Below are 17,233 nucleotides of genomic sequence, written 5' to 3' on the forward strand. Positions count from 1 at the left end.
GCACTGAGACCATAATATAGAAATTATACAGATTTTTTTTACAGATTTATGTTAGCCAGATACAGATTAATAACATTTTTTACGATGAAAATCAGGCCTTGATGGAGCTTCTCTCGCGAGTTTGAAATGAGCCGAGCGTAGCATTTTTCTGAGGAGTAGAATGCCTACTGCCAAATCATTCCACTGAGCTTCAGAGCTTGTGAGCGAAGGAGGATAAAATAAGAGTGAGGTTTGCTGCCATTCATAGATGAGTGCACGGATGGATTTGAGTTCACTCACTCGACAAAAAGTGACACAACAGCGGGGCCCTGTTTACTAAAAATGAACACATGAATAATACTCACGTAACATTTGAAACGGGTACGCTCACGCAAACTGACAATACCATCGGGCAGAGGAAATTCTCCCCTTCTCGATAGTGCTCTTGCATTAAATGGGCGTACTTCGGTTCTCGTGAAAAGAACCTAACAAATTATTTACAAAAGTTGATAGGCCCTTTTCAAATGTTACGGTAGCATTATTCATGTGTTCATTTTTAGTAAACAGGGCCCGCTGTTGTGTAAAAAAAAAATTTCAGTAGATAAACTAAAGTTCACCCGTGCACAGGTCTATGTTCAAGTTTTCAATCACTCGCTCTTACTCTCACTCTGGGTGAGCTCTGACTTGCTTCGAACAAAAAAGTCATCCGGAGTCTCGAAAAGCGCACTTCACGTCAAATCATCCTCTCGCTGAAGTTCACTCTCCCTCTCTCTCGAAGAGTTTTTGTTTACTTCTTCCATATTCCTGCCGCCACTCACTCGAGGTGTTTTAAAACCTCCAGTGAGTTTGAGGAGTTTCATCAAGCCTGATGAAAATACAGATTGAACTTCGAAAAAATGTGGCATCACTGGATGTGTGAAGGAAACTGCATCCATATCGATATAAATATAATTTTCTGGATCTTGCATTTGGTTCTGCGACACGTTCGAAGTATTCACAATTTGTTTATAAAAATTTACTCATAACTTAACAGGATTTGATAGGATTGTTCTCAATCATTTTATTTCAAAGAGTTCTTTTCAGAATTCTTCTAAATTTGAAATTCTCTCTGGAAGTCCCTTGAAAATTTCTGTAGAACTTTCCAAAAATTCTAGAGATTTGTCTATAGATTCTCATCAAATTTTAAACTCTTTCACTGAATTCACTGAAGCTTACACTTTTGTTAATTCGCTTTAATTGTCGGAATTCTTCGTATAATTCCCATGCAATTCTCCTCAGAATTCTCGACCAACAATTGAAAGCTTTTGAGAGCAAAACTTGCAATCCCCTTTTCCTGCCAACACCATCGGACAGGGGAAATTCTCCCGTCGAGAATTGTCTTCATATATTGCTCAGAATTACAGGGTGTCCATTCAAATTCAATATTTAAATTCCCGGTTTTTTCCCGGTTATTTGAAAAAAAAACCCCAAAAGGCATTAAAAAAACCGTTTATAGATAACCATATATTTTTAGCAGAATTGCTCTACAATACGTTTACTCCGCAGAAAACATGTGATATGAGATTTACATTAACATGTTGATGATCTAGATGTCTCCTGCAAAAAAATAAGCCTGAAGGTTATGTTGGTATGTCGTGAAAAACATACATCAATACAAGGGACCTGAGCAGGCGAATCGCAGTATTAAAAGTTAGGTCTTGAGAACCAGCCCAAGGCTGAAAGTCTCTTTAAAAAGGAAAAAAAAAAAAAAGTTATGTCATGAAGTTAGTTAAGCCAAACAACATTTTGTGGGTTACTAAAACAGATTACTAAAATGTTTATCATTCTCCTAATTGTCCTGGAGATGTTGACTAACGAAGGATCACTTGAAACGAGAGCAGCAATTTTCCCTGGAAATTGAGGATTACATTATGTTTGGAGAAGAACAGGATCTGTCTTAAAATTTGGTGACATCCATCCATTAAGTAAACATTAAATTTATTCCAGTATATGACATACAATGCAATTATAAATGCAACAATATTCAAAAACTAAATACAACAGGGCATTGTTTGCTGTCTGTTGCCGCGGGTATTGTGGATTTCCTTGGTACCCGGTTCAAGCTTCTTGGCTGCGGTAGCTCTCTGAATAGATAATGCTGAACAGGGCATCTATGTGATGTTTTGCTGTACCTGTTGTGGACATTAGCACATCCTTTTCCTTAAACTTGTTGAGGACGCCTTTTCTTGCCTCACAAGTTATCCTTGTTAATGTACTGAGCTTCACAACATAAATGACACCATTAAGGAGCATTAGATTTGATCAAATTATTCGCAGTTATATTTGTCCAACGCTCCCAGCTGGGTGAAGGGTAGAGGATGACACACACACATTATCAAAATTGTCTTGGAGATATTTTACAAGCAAAAAACGCACCAATCTACTCAAAGATTAAATTTTGTCAGACGCAACTAAGTGCATATTAAAAGACGCACATACTCATTTCGAGATTAAATTTTGCAACAACTATCAACGTCTAGCGGCTACGGAAATGGATTTTTATCAACCCTCAGGATCTCAGTTGAACTCTGTGGGAGCTAAATTTATGTTAGGCCCAAAATCATGAAAATACCGTTTTTTTTCTTTGGTTTGTCCCTGCATATTGACCCATCAACTCATGAACCGGGGACCAACGGCTTTACTTATCTTCCGAAGGAAGGCGTGATCAGAGTTTTGAACCCAGGCCTTTAGGGGTGAGAGGTAATGACGGTAACCACTACTCTAATCGATTAAAATTAAATTTAAGATAGGATCAACAACACACTTACCCTAGATTATTAAAATGGAATAAATTATCTAGAGTTGAAATAAAAATCAAAATATTAATGATTCCGTGAACCATTTGGGCAGTTAACGTTCTCGTCTGTTCGGAACAATTCTTGTCTTACTTTGTACGCTGATTTTTAATTATCCTATCTAACACGAACTTTTTGGCTGGTTGGATGTCTGTATTAAGGAGAATTTCAGACTGAGGAAAACAAATTTGATACGAAATCAAGCGTTTTGATGAGGCAAATTCTTTAAGGCGAAAGGGGGCGTCATTCATATTTAGTTATTTAAAAGTAGTTTTTTTCGTTTAAAACCGAACTTCTGTCAATGGAAATGTGTCCTCTGTGGCAGGAAAGTAGAATGCAATGAACACATTTTCATGAACAAAATCTTCGTTTTGAACGAAAAAACTGTTTCTGGAATTTTTGAAAATGAATGACGACTCCTTGTGGACGGACGCGGAACGGCAGCAGCAAGGTTTGAAAGTTATCGCAAATGTAGCCAAGATGTCTAACCAGAGTCAATTTGGTTTCAACTATTTTCCTGTCCGACAAATAGACTTACTCAGATCGGGCTTTTCCGCTGCCACTACCATTGCGTTCAGGCCTTTACTCTCAATACTAGCTATAAAAAGTGACTTTAGTGACTACATTTTCGAAGTAGTGACTTCAGTGACATTTTGGTGAAAAAAGTGACATTTTAGTGACTGACTGGAAAATAGTGACCAAGCCTCTAAAAATCGACCAAGAGATGTGCAACAGCTACGATTTCAGCCCCATCGCAGATGCATATTGCTTTGAGTCCGATTCAGAATGGATAACAGAAACAGAATCTAGTTATTACGCGATGAACTAGCCTACGGCTAAAAATCACGATAATAAAGAAAAAAAGAAGTCTGGAGCGTCCCTGTCAATCAAAATCTTGCCTACGTCACCGACCGTCGTTATCGTCCCCCACCTAAATGGGTAAAGCACTTTTCCTGTTCTCACTCGATGCATACATTACATTACATTACACCGCACTAAATGAACACCCGCTCATTCCTACATATGCTCTCACTCTCTCTCTCTCTCGCAACGCTTAATCTTCCATCAGTCAGGGCCTCCTCCAACGGTTAGTTGCCTAGATTCACGCAGGTCGTGGACAAGCGGAAACGCAACTGCCGTCCGTCCCCTTGGAGCTTGGGTGCCAGGGGGCAGAGGCTGCTTTAACCGAGTGCTAATTAATATTCTTAACCACAATGTATGCTATAATGGTGTGCCGTGCTGAGCCGTGCGACAGCGACCGGCAAGTTGCGCATTATCCACACTCACTTTTAGTTTTTTTTTAAACCAACTTCTGTATTCTACTCACAGAGAGCAAGGCTAGGAATTCTGCGCAAAGTCTCACGAGTCTCTTAGATGCGGAGCTTGAGGTGGAGCGCGGTTCTTACGAGTCATTGTTGTCCATCGACCGCCGGTCGATTGAACGACGACAACGGCAGTAGAACTAGAATTGAATTTCAAGCAAGGTGATCAAGAAGAACAACTTTCGCGCAATTCCTGCGTGGTTTATCCGAGGTTTCTAGGAAATCGCGGTCAAACGGAGAACCAACACCCACGCAACCTTTGGCGTTGAGCGATTAGGAAGGCTTCGGGTTTTCCGCAGATTAAGCGCAAAATGTCAGTCGGTATGTTTGAGATTCTAGTTGAACGAGGTGGGTTTGGGGCATGAATGTATGTCACCTCAATCCATTTGATTTGAGGTGCCTGGTGCTGGTGGTGGTAGTGAACACGGCGTCGTCAGCAACGACAACAGCAGTGGCAAGTGGTTTATGCTAATTCAGGTGCCGGGTCTCGCGCTATGCTGAGTTGAGCCGCCGCCGGTCGTTGTCGTCGAAATTTATTACATTCAACAAATCCAACGCAAACCGGGTAAATGGCATTCTCGCGTTTTCCGGTTTCTGGTTGTGCGAGCCGCCACCACGAAAGCAAGAGTTGTGTTTTCCTAATCGCTTTGATCGTGGACGAACCTACGCTCGAAAAACTCGGAACAAAGAGTAGTTTAATCTCAAGCATTTGCTAGCAAACGCTTCAGATTAAAGTTGTTCCATTTAGATGCCTTCTCATCAATTGCACAATATCTTTAGCAATTTTTGCTCTTTACCTTCTTCTCCAAAAACTTTTACGTTGTTCTCCTCTGGATTGATCCACTCTGCCACACCGGCTATGCTTCGATGTTCGACGGCAGACTCTGTGTACTGGATAGGTGTATCTCGCTCTCGAAAGCAAGCAATCTAACTGTTATTTAATTACTTTTTTTCTTCTCGATGCTGCTGCTGCTGCTTATTCCGGAGTGATGTAGAGTTTTAGTTACCCCCCTCTTCTTATGCTTAGCTTGTTTTTCCTCCGTTCGGCACTTGAGCTGCTTTTCTTCGGCAGGTTTCTTAACGCACTTTTTTTTCTCTGGTCACTATTATTTACTTCTCTTTTCACTTTTCTTCGCCTTCGGCTTTCAACGACGGGGTTTGGCAGCGCGCCTCTTGGCAGAACACTTTATTACACAATTTGAGATACAAACTGCGGCATTACCGATGGGAAACTCTTCTTGATTTTTTTCGTGTCTGGTTTGTTCCGATTTCTCTGAGTGACGAATGGAATTCAGCTTGTCTAATGTCGAACACCGAGCACTATTATGCTTGAAGCAGTTTATGGTGGTGTGTTGCTTGGTGCTTTACCTTCGGAAAATAATAGGACATTTATCAGAATTGATGTTGGTCAACTGGAAGCAAGTTGAGAGAGTTAGCTGACGTTAAGCAACGGTATGGAAACCACTATTTGGATGGTTTTTTTTTTCAAAGACTTATGAACAAAGGATCAATTTCAACTTAACGTTTAATATTTGTCAACTAACGTCAGTTGTTTTTTACTTACAACACAATGTTTCCATTAACTAAACATCATCATCATTATAAGTAAGCACTGCCCAACAAACAATTTGAGTAGATTAACAGCTGAATAAGCCATTTTTTAGCTGAAGAACTTATGTTTGCCTGAATAAGCTCTTATTAAAAATTCAATGTTGGTTGGGTGCTTAACGTCCTGAGTCGATTTGTTATATTGGTTTCAAAATTGCCGACAATAGCCTTGATGCTCTCAAGGCACAAAGGCTTGAAACGCTGAAATCGCTTCAACATGTATGAACAAGCAAAATAACCATGTTTAGCTTTAAAAAAATAGCAAAATAGCCTTTAAACTCCGGATCCAAAACCATAAAAATGGTCTAGACAACAATAACCCAGTATGAAAAATTGCTTTTAAAACTCCAGAACTAGCCTAAAAACGCCAAAAACGGTCTTCAAATTCCCACGGATTGAAAATGCCAACATAGGACTTAAACCATCAAAATAGTGTCCGGTAATTTGACCGAATATTTGATAAGATTTTTGAACACTACTAGACTCCTAAATGGCAGTCTTCATAACGATTCATAGCTCAAATTCATTACACAGGGCTGGAAGTGCTTACTTTAGTGACCTAAATTACGGAAATAGTGACCAAATAGTGACTTGAAAATACTAAACAAGTTACCATTCATATGGTAACTTAGAAATTCAAATATGGTTTGATATTGAAATAAGCTTTTCGAACTTAAAATCAAATTTCATATAAATTCCTCTAATTTAATCGAAGCTCACAACGGAATCTCCTGTGAAGAGCATTTGAAGTGATTTGAATAATTTACTTTTGCTTACGTTATACATGATGACTAGCAAGTAGTAATTCCCATTTTTTTATGATCTTGAATTTGATTCTGCTTGAATTTTGATATATCTAGGTAGATAACGGTGATAATTCGCTAAGAACTTTTCACAGAATTTCTTCAGAATGATCTCAAGAACTTTTTTTAGAATAATTCCCCTTCTCTTAAACTTTGAGGCAAATAAGCTTTTACAAAAATAATAATTCATTTTTGAAATTCTTTGCAGAACAATCAACAAAATTCTTGGAAATAGATTATTTTCGTAGGTGGAAATGCTTAACATCAAATATCAGGATTAAAGTGGACATTTTATACGATAGATGAGGAGATGAAAGTAAACAGTTGATAGTTCCGTTATAGTGTGAAATTTGTATATTGAAAGTAGAAAGCGAACAAAGGACAATTTTGAGGAAGGTACGAATCGCATTCCCTTTACCAAGCTCATCCGTTAATGAGGGATGGTGAGGGGTGTTTCCCCCTGCCACCGGCAAAAGGGATGATCGCCGATTTGCTCATGTACCTCCGATGTGCGGAAACAGTTCTATCGATTGTTTCACACTCAAGTCCCATTTGACTTAAACAACTACCTGATTCGTACCTTCCTCAAAATTGTCCTTTGATGGCTTTCTTCTTTGTTTATACAATTTTCACACTGCCGTACTATAACGGAACTATCAACTCTATAATTTAATATCAATTGTATAATCGTATAAAATCTCCACTTTAAGTCTGATATTTTACGTTAAGCATCTCCGACTATGTAAATCGTTAAATTAACGCATGATTAGTTAAAGTAGATTATTTTTGATTTTTTATTGATTCTTCAAGGAACTTCCTGAAGGCTCCTTCCAAAAATCAATTTTAAATTTATTCGAATTCTCCTTAGAATTTCCATGCAATTAACCTCAAAATTTTCATAAATTTCTGCTTAGAATAATCTTGGACTTCCCCCTGGATTCAATTGGAAATGCAATTCATATTCTCCTTAGAATTCCCATAGTATTTCCTCAGTATTATAACTTTGAAACTCTTGATTGAACCCTCAAAATTCGATTCTATTGGAATTCTTATCGGAATTTATTTCGAACTCTTTAGAATTTTCATGGAAGTATCTTCAGAAATCACCCCAGAATTCTTTTAGAACTATCCGCAGAGACCATCTTTGGAGTTCACGGGATTTTCATGGAAAATCATTTGCATTCATTTCATACATTCATTTACATTATTATTATTATTATCTCTATTCAGGAGATTTTCAGCCGCAGGCTGGTTCATGTCCGAGATTCATTTACATTCATTTGCCTCTAACTTTTATTATCAACAGCATTCCGCAAAATGATGTATAGAGCTTTTGTAGGTTTTGTTATTAGCTACAAGTTTTGTTCATAATTCAAATCTGTATCTCTTATGCATCACGAACTAGAGCGGTAGAACTTGTTACTGTTTTTCAGTGAATGTAAAATACATTCACTGAAATACAGTAGTGGCTTCTGTTCGCTCTGCTTCGTCATGCATAAGAGATACGGATTTGACTTGTTGACAAAAGTTGTAGATAATAACAAAACCTACAAAAGCTCTGTACATCATTTTGCGGAATGCTTTTGAAGAAAAAAGTTAGAGGTTAATGAATGTAAATGATTTTCCATTGGAATTTTCATCAGAGCTCCCTCAAGCAAAATTTCAGAACTAATTTTGAATTCTTATTAGAATTGGACCTAGAATTCTCTTCCAATCATCATAGAATTCGACTCAGAACTCTCGTTAGAATACACTCTCAATTATATTGGAATTATTTCCAAAATTGTTTCAGAGCTGAATTTTGCGTCTCTAATAATTTAAACAATAATAAAAAGTGACGCTCGTATGTGTTAAGCGAAATTTAACTACATAAGTAAACCTGGCGTAAGATTTAAGCGGAGATAAAGAAATCAGTCCTCAGAGCGCTTAATTTTACATGAGACTTTCGTAGTCTGTACTTTGGTATTCTTCTCTGATATATCTTGGTGTCATCCCTAAAATCCTTTAAATTCTCTTAAATTTAATTAGGATTATTTAAAATTCGTAATCATCTTTGAAAGACTTTTGAAAATCTATCACAGACGTACCTTCGGAAAGTTTACAAGATTTACTATTTATTTTCTGGGAAGGAAGGTAAATTTTCCCCGATTTTTAATCGAAATTGAGGGCATTTCCCAATAGTTTTCCTGGTCTTCTAAAGTTTTGCAGTTCACTGGTCACCCTGGTTAAAATTTTCAATTTTTTAACAGATATGCATATTTTGTTAAAACTACTGTAGACTTTCTTAGAGCCAAGCAATTTAAGCATTTTCACCCACTAAATTTATGCATTTTGTTAATATTTTTAAACTCTTTTGAAAACTCTATTTTAGTAGTGGAAAAGAGACTTTAGTGACTATTTTTAGGGAAATAGTGACTCTAATGACTAAAAAGTGACCTGCTACCATCCCTGAGTAACTATGCCCCCGCTTATCCGACACTCGACAATCCGACCACTCGAAAATCTTGACCTCGTTAATCCGAAAAATACCGGATTGAAAATTTTTAACATGCATTTGAATAGCATGTGCTGCCAGTTTTCAGATTTATGCTGTAACCATGCTTTCTCTTTGTTTTGATTTTTAGTATGGACAGTCGGATCAACTAGTTGAACCCCAGTAATTTGACTATGATTTTGTTGTCAAATAAAAAAAAGTATCGATGAAATGTTCCATAAGCTGTGTAATCCTTATTTTTTTTTAGAAGAACTTTTTTAGAAGCTTCTTTAAGAAGTTCCTAGCAGACACTTGCCCATCGCTACGCTCCGCTAACTACAAAACACGAGTAGAACGGTAAATCTGATGACCACACAATGGAACATTTATTCGGCGGCGGCAGCGTAGAAATTATTTTTACCTCGGCGGCGGCGACGTGCATCGGCATATCACTATGGTGACTGTCAAAATGTCACATTTCAAAGTTGAATTTAAACCAAAATTTTGTATTTTTGTGTATTGGTCATTCCAGCTCAAGTGGGTACCGAATTTAAAAAAAAAGTTGTGTTTGATGTCACCGATTTGAGCCAAACTTGACCAAAACGCTTATTTTGGCATTCTGAACAAACGCCTTTTTTTTATTTTACTCTAAAGTGCCTGGATTCTTCTGGGCTGAAAACCTGGATTTTCGAGATTTTTAAAAAAATCAACTTTCAGAAGAGATTACTCCACAACCAAATAAGCTATTCGTGATCTTAGAACGTCAATTTGAAAGTTTTTTTTAATGTATATTCACATAGGTGTACTCAAATTTGTTTTTTTTTTTTATAGTAACTACAGTAAACAGGCTTATTACCGTCAGGTAGCCAAATCATCAAAAATTGCCTATTTTCACCATGGGCGGGATTTTTTTATTTCTTAATATTTTGGGCTCAAATTCTCACCACACTTTGTAAAACTCTTCTTCTTGATGTGTTTCCAAGGGAAAATGAATTGGACAAATAGTTTCTGAGATATGACCAGATGAGTGAGTGGTAGTTTTGAGCTTTTCTGCTATTTAATATTTTTTTATTTTTTTTCTAGAACTCCTTCATGATTAGTCATGAAAGTATTTTTCACTTTTAGTTATTATTATTAAAGTCCATCTGATTTGATAGTCTCAATGAAACACTTAAATCTAAATGTAGTCACTCATTAAAAATTAAAAATTTGCCGACAGCAAACGATGACGAAATCTGGAGGCATTGATATCAAAGTCAAATAGGTCAGATACTTCGTTGAATTGATGAATCATGGCGACAAAGGAACTGTTTGCAGCATAGTTGGTTGCATGTACTTCTTCATGTAGCAAGGCTCTCGGACGGTGTGTTCGGGCAGGAGCATACAGATTAATTTTGACCAGGAACATCAAATTCTGCGAGCAAAATTTTAGCAACGATGACGACCTGCGATATGTTTCGTCGCTTAGCAAGAGTATCCAAACCCAGTTCGAATCGTCCACTCCATACTGCTTGGTAGGGATTCCAGACAACACATGCGAATTCCAGTAGTGAGCGTACCAATGAACAGTAAAGGGCTTTAAAACACAGAGGATTACGAAATTCCTTAGATATCTTGAACATGAATCCAAGCTGACGATTAGCTTTGTCGATCGTGGTTGAGAAGTGGCTAGTGAATGTGAGCTTTTAATCCAACATGACACCGAGGTCTTTAACGTGATCGACACGTTGAACTGCAGTTCCAGCTAACTTATAATCAAACAAAACGTATGTCCTAGTTCGACGGAAACTAATTAAATTTTGGTACCACAATTAAATTATGGACAGAAGTAAATAAATAAGCTAGTTATGATTTCATATCATGAGAATCCTGCCCAGAACATGTGAAAAATAACATACAAATATGATTGTGCCATCGGCTAGCAGGAATTCAAGAAAAAATAAAAATATTAAATAGCATTGATTTTCCACCAGGAAAGCTAAAAGCTACCACTCACTCATCTGGTCGTATCTCAAAAACTATTTGTTCAAATAATTTGCCCTTGGAATCACATCAAGAAGAAAAGTTTTCCAAAGTGTGGTGAAAATTTGAGCTCAAAATATTAAGAAATAAATGAAAACAGGCCATTTTTTGACAATTTTGATACCTGCCGGTAATCAGTATGTTTACTGTAGTTCCTATAATAAAATCTACATTAAAAAACCTTAAATAAATCTACATTAAAAAACCTTCAAATTGATGTTCTAACATCACGAATAGCTTATTTGGTTGTGGAGTAATCTCTTCTGAAAGTTGAAATTTTTAAAAATCTCGAAAATCCAGGGTTGTAGCCCAGAAGGATCCAGGCACTTTAGAGCAAAATAAAAAAGGCGTTTGTTCAGAATGACAAAATAAGCGTTTTGGCAAAGTTTGGCTCAAATCGATGACGATCACAACTTTTTAAAATTCTGTACCCACTTGAGCTGGAATGACCCAAATATGATTTTTTTTGTTAAATTATATATTGTATAAAACTGAATCCATCAAAAATATAGGATTCACTATTATTTTAAACATAAGCTTTAAGTTACTTAATTGGTATTTTTTTAACCACCCTTTTTAACATGAGCTGTTCTTCGGAGTTATGATGATCTTATTATTTTTTTGCACAGTAAACGTAGCTTGTCATAAAATTACGACAAATCAAAAGGCATTCGGCAAAAAAACCCGAATTTATTGTTAATGACCCTTAAAACTGTCAGAATGGTGCTAAAAACGCCAAAATGACAGTTAAAACATCGTAATGGTTGACAAACCGTCAAAATGATCGTAACAACAAATGAAAAACTTTGATCTAAGACATCGACATAGCCTTAAAAACGTTAAAATTGATCTTAAAAAGCCAAATTAGGCCCCTAAAATAACAGGGTGGCCAGTGAATTTGCATTTTCAAGTTCTCGGTTTTGCCGATTCAAATCTTAAAAATTTATCGGTTTTTAGTATTCAGTAAAAAAAAAACGAAAGTGTTGAAATGATTGCAATTTTCTAGATACTTAGCATCAATCTATTCACGAGTCCCAAAATTTGCAAAGAAGCAGAGTCATGGAAGGACAGTTAGCCGAACGCTATCGGGCTTAATTGGTCATTATATCGAATCTTAGAGTGAAAGATTAAGGTTAAATTTACTTCCCAAGTAACAATTTTAGTTTTATGAGGGTTCTGAATACCATGATTTAGACTGTGGCAATGTTACTTGGGTTTGATGCATTAAAAAAATTCCAATGCCATTTTCATCGACGCATCATTTCAGATTGCAAAAAGCTCAAGAAATGTTATGTAAAATAGCAAAAGAAATTGAATGAAGCGATGTTTTTGCAATCTGAAACGATGCGGCGATATATATTTTTTTTTTGAAAATGTATCAAAATAAACTAAACTTTCAGTTAAGACATTGTTTTAAAAGTCGCTAATTTGATACCTAGATTCGGAAGCAAGCAAATGTATTCACACATCGTGATGTGTATATTAACAGAAGTCTTAAACAAATAATGATAGAAAATTTCCATGATTACGAGGCTTTGACATAGCCTTAGAATATGATTTATTTTTTCGAAATTTTTGACTTGAAATGTAATATTTCGAAATGTTTCCATGACCCAGATTTGAATATTATGGTCACTGGAAAAATTTGCATGTAGGCTTTGAAATTGTTTAGGGTTCTGATCATTTGTTTAGTTTTTCAGTATTTTTTTTAATTCAAAAGAAAACCAGAAATATTTCTAACAAATTCAGAGAAAATCTTGGAAATCAATTCAACGGAGTTTCGATTCAAATCAAAATCCCAAATTATTCTGAGAGTAAGTCCTATTGAATTCACATTCCTAAGATTTGTGAAGAGGACTTTAAGGTAATACTAAGGAGTATAGCTGGTAAGAACAGTCTGTAGTCTATACTAACGGAAATGTTGAAAAATTGGTTAAAATAAATATCCAAGACTCTGCGGCTTCGATATTTTTAATTTTTTTTTGGATTATACCTGGACTTTACTGATTTTACTGTTTTTATTTAAAATATGAGATTGAGAAAAATATTCGAGTTTTACAATTTATAAAATATTCAAAAACCCAGATTAGATTAAAACATCATTATTATAGTCTCGGAAATTTTCAAAGCTCTGCAGCTTGGAAGAATGTCCAAGGGATCCAGCAATTTAGAACGAAATTCTGAGTAGAATACCTTTTATTTTTTAGGGAGAAAGGAAATGGAATAAAAGTGTCAATTCAAAATAAATGCTGAGAAGAATAATTACAAAATTCTGGTTGGTTCAGGGTTGGTAGTGGTTATGTCATATAATAGTAGTGACTTAAGTGACTAAAAAAATGAAAATAGTGACCAAATAGTGACTTTAGATCAATAAAAAAGTGACTAATAATGATCGAGAATTGGTGAAATTGACGAAAAATTGAGGAACAGAGAAAAACGTCCAAAGTCTCGGACAATTTTTGGAGAATCAATTTCAAAGATTCCAGGTATAGAAACTTGTGAAACACCTCAAATGTTAATAACTCTGGAAACTATACAACTTTTCTAGATAGCAGCCAAAGAAAAAAAAAACTAAATGATTCTGGAACGAGGAAATTTTTTCAAGATGGAAAGATCACAGACATGGACAATTCTGACCTAAAATCTAAACCTGAGATAAATTTGAGAGATTTTGGACCAATTGTTAAGTTTTATGAGATTTCTGACCTTAAATATGGCGCCTCTTAAAGACCTCAGATCAAAGCAAAAATCATGGCTCTTGGACACAATTTTAGAATTCTGACATTTCAAGCATTGTCAAGAGAATTATCATGCCAGAATGCCATATGAGTTGTAGAGGATTTTTTTATGATAATTGTAAAGGAATTCTGGGGAGAAATAATATGGAATATGCAAATAAATTTCAGGTAATGTTGAGAAGTATTTCAAGAAAATTATAAGAAACGCTTAAGCCGAATTTCAAGGTAGTTCTCAAGATACTACTATGGGGATTATGAGAAGAATTTCAGGGAACTCTAAAGCATATCTTAAGTAAGTTCAGGGAACGTTGAGGAGGATTCACTCTTGATGATGATATGACAACAGTCATGATAATCCTGAATGCTGGGCTTAAAATCTCTTAACTGTTGATAAATCAATCACTCAACGAGAAATTATGAGGAGAGCTGCAAGGAAATGAGGCTAATAATAAAGGTCCGTTTAGACTATCTGATTTCTTGGTCTGATTTTGACCGCCACCATAATGAAAAATCTGCTCGATTTCACTTTTGACACACTTTGTCGAGCCCCCCTTGCGCATGTCAAAATAATTGTCAATTTAGATTTCAAAACAAAATTGGATCCGGAATCAAAAGTAAATGCTTCCGTAATGAATTACCGGAAAATTGCTCTAGCTTTGGCAGGCGTATTTGATTTTATTATTTTAAATAAAATGAGAAGGAGCAGGTGAACATTGCGGAAAAGGATATGGAGGAGGAACACCGGCAAAGATCTGGATCATCTTGTCCTTCAAGAACTGCGATATTAAGACGAAAAAGGATTTCAAAACTTCGGCAGGATGTTGGTATTGAACTTTCGACAAGATAGTGGGAAAAGTTCTCTATAGATCTATGATGATTTCTTGAGTTCTGAAAATTTCTGTTAAGATTACAATGCTGCATATTTCTTTGAAGAGCTTCGGACGTCCCTGAAGTTTTATTTCTGTTCTTTGGTAAAATATCTTTGAAGATCAACACACTTTCCTGAAGATCTGCAAATTTCTCGGTAATTCTGCAGATTCTTTAGAAGTTCTGCAAATTTCTCTAAAAAATTACAAAGTAAAGCAAACGCGATTGAGCCTTACAAATAAACGAACTAGATAAAAAATCTTGAAGGAGTAAGATATGAAATCACAATTATGTGGAGTTACTGAAAAATAATAGTCAGAGAGGCTGACAGGATCATGACTGTAATGTGAATATTAGGAAGATTTATCATCATCAAACTATTCTTGAATTGACCTGGTAGAATGCTTGTGAATAATTGTTATACTGATAAATTAAATTGATAAACTAAATGGTTCAAACAACAACGCCAGCCTATAGAAAAGCTGAAAATAGGGAATCTTTAAAATGTGGATCCTACGCTATTCCACTATCGATGGGCTGAAAGTATTCAGTCTAGATCAATAGATTTAACTATTTGAACCAAAGCCGGATAAGAAAGAAAAAATATACGAATCACTTCCATCGTAGTAAAGATGTAACCATATGTTGGTCATATAAACGATAAAAATACACAAGGATCTTTGAAGATCAACAAACTTTTCTGAAGATCTGCAAATTTCTCAGTAGTTATGCATATTTTTTAGAAGTTCTATGTCTTCTTTAGAAGTTCTGCAAATTTCTCTAAAAATTTACAAAGTTCTTGAATCTATGTAGATCCTTAAATATCAACAGGCATCTCTGATGCTCACTAAATGTGCAATAATCTACGAACTTCTCGAAAGTTATATAATTTTCGCTGTAGATAATCATGATTCAAATAATATCTGCAAATATCTCTGAACATTTACGCAATTCTCTTAATAATAAAAATTATCTACACGTTTTTCAGCTTCCCGGAAATTTAAGGAAGTTCTACTAATCTACTTTTTTTTTTCTTAAGTTGTGCAAATATCCATAAAGATCAGCGAACTTCCCAGAAGTTCTGTAAATTTCACTTAAAATCCAAGAACCTCAATAAAAGTCAGCAGATTTTTCAGTAGATCTTCTCTAAAGTTCTGAACATTTCTTTGTGGATTTTTGGACTTCCATAAAGTTCTGCAAGTTTATCTGAAATTCGTTAAAGTTCTACAAATTATCTTAAAATATTTTAATTTCTCTGAAGTTGTGTAAATACTTCTAAAGATCGGCGAACTTTCCAGAAGTTCTGTGAGTTTTGCTGAAGTTTTGCATTTTTTTCTAAAAATGTACGAACTTTCTGAAGTTCTACAGACTTTTCCTAAGGTCTACGGACTTTTCTGAAGTTCTTCAGTTCTATCTATTTCCAACTTACATGGAGTTCTGCAAAATCTTGCACTTTCGTACTTCGCTGAGATTTGTTTTTGGAATTGAAGTACTTTTCTGAACTACTGAATCGCTGAATGTCTCTGAAGATCTGCAAAATTCCTTGCAGATCTACAGATTTCTCTAAATATCTACTCTCTTGAAGTTCTGAAAAAAACCTTTAAAGTTCTGTAAAGTTGTCTGAAGCTCCGTAGTTTTATTCCCAAGATCTACGAATTACCTTGAGGCTCAATACATTTCTCAGTAGATCTGCAAACTAGTCTGTAGTTTTGTAAATTCATCTGTAGGCTCTCGGGCTACCATGAAAATCTGAAAATGTCCCTGCAGATCTTCTAAATTATGCATCAGAAAGTCTGCACTCTTTCTTGAAGGTCTAAAAATTTGTTCTGAAATTCTATGAACTTTTCTGATGTTCAATAATTTTTCAGTAGATCATTAAACTTCTGTAAAATTCTTTACATTTCACTGTAGATTCTTGGAATGGAAGGTCTGCCAAGTTCCCTAAATATTTACCAAAATTTCCCTTATAGTTTTACAAATTGATCAGAAAATATTTAAGCTTGCCTGAAGTTTTTAAAAGATCTTTGAACATTTTTCTGAATTTCTGCAAATTTCTTTTAATTTCTGTAAAATTTTCTGAAGTTTTGTAGTTCTGTTCTCAAGATCTACGAACCACCTTGAAGCTCAACCAATTTCTCAAAAGATCTCCAAATCTCTCTGAAGCTCTAAAAAATTCTTAGTAGGCTCTCAGACCTGCTGTCTGGCAGGCTTATTATTATATAATGCATACTTCGTATTATATAAACACTGTTTTTTGACGACCAAACACACTGTAAAATAAAAATCAGTCAAATTATACGCATTGAATAGTGAAAGCGGTTAATCTTGCTGCTGGATGTCATCAAAACACATATTAAATTTTTGAATCAGACCAATAAATCAGATAGTCTAAACGTACCTTAAGGAAATCTAGGTAATTAGTTAGTTATCTTTATTAAGGATACTTTTAGCCGAACACTGGTTCGTCTCCGGTTAAGGAAATCTAATTTTTAATATAGCTCGAAAAATTATTTGCAGAAATTCAAACTAGATTGACGATAGTTTCAGAAAAATTCTTGAGAGGAATCATAAGCATTTTGAGGAAAAT

General features: G+C 35.4%; 1 protein-coding gene across 2 annotated transcripts in view; it reads right to left on the reverse strand.

Annotated features, from left to right (window-relative positions):
• Window positions 1-17,233, reverse strand: part of EcR (Ecdysone receptor) — a 797,280-nt gene that overhangs the window by 664,410 nt on the left and 115,637 nt on the right. The window contains exon 2 of one of the 2 annotated variants that reach the window (XM_065234606.1): window positions 4,933-5,503. The exons of the other annotated variant lie outside the window; for it this stretch is intronic. The gene's annotated coding sequence lies outside the window, so the exon portion shown is untranslated. The remainder of the gene's footprint in view (window positions 1-4,932; window positions 5,504-17,233) is intronic. 2 annotated transcript variants of the gene reach the window in all.

This window comes from Ochlerotatus camptorhynchus, unplaced genomic scaffold, assembly GCF_037179485.1.
Source record: "Ochlerotatus camptorhynchus isolate MF236.1 unplaced genomic scaffold, CSIRO-AGI_Acam_v1.1 ptg000434l, whole genome shotgun sequence".
Taxonomy (NCBI): Eukaryota; Metazoa; Arthropoda; class Insecta; order Diptera; family Culicidae; genus Ochlerotatus; species Ochlerotatus camptorhynchus.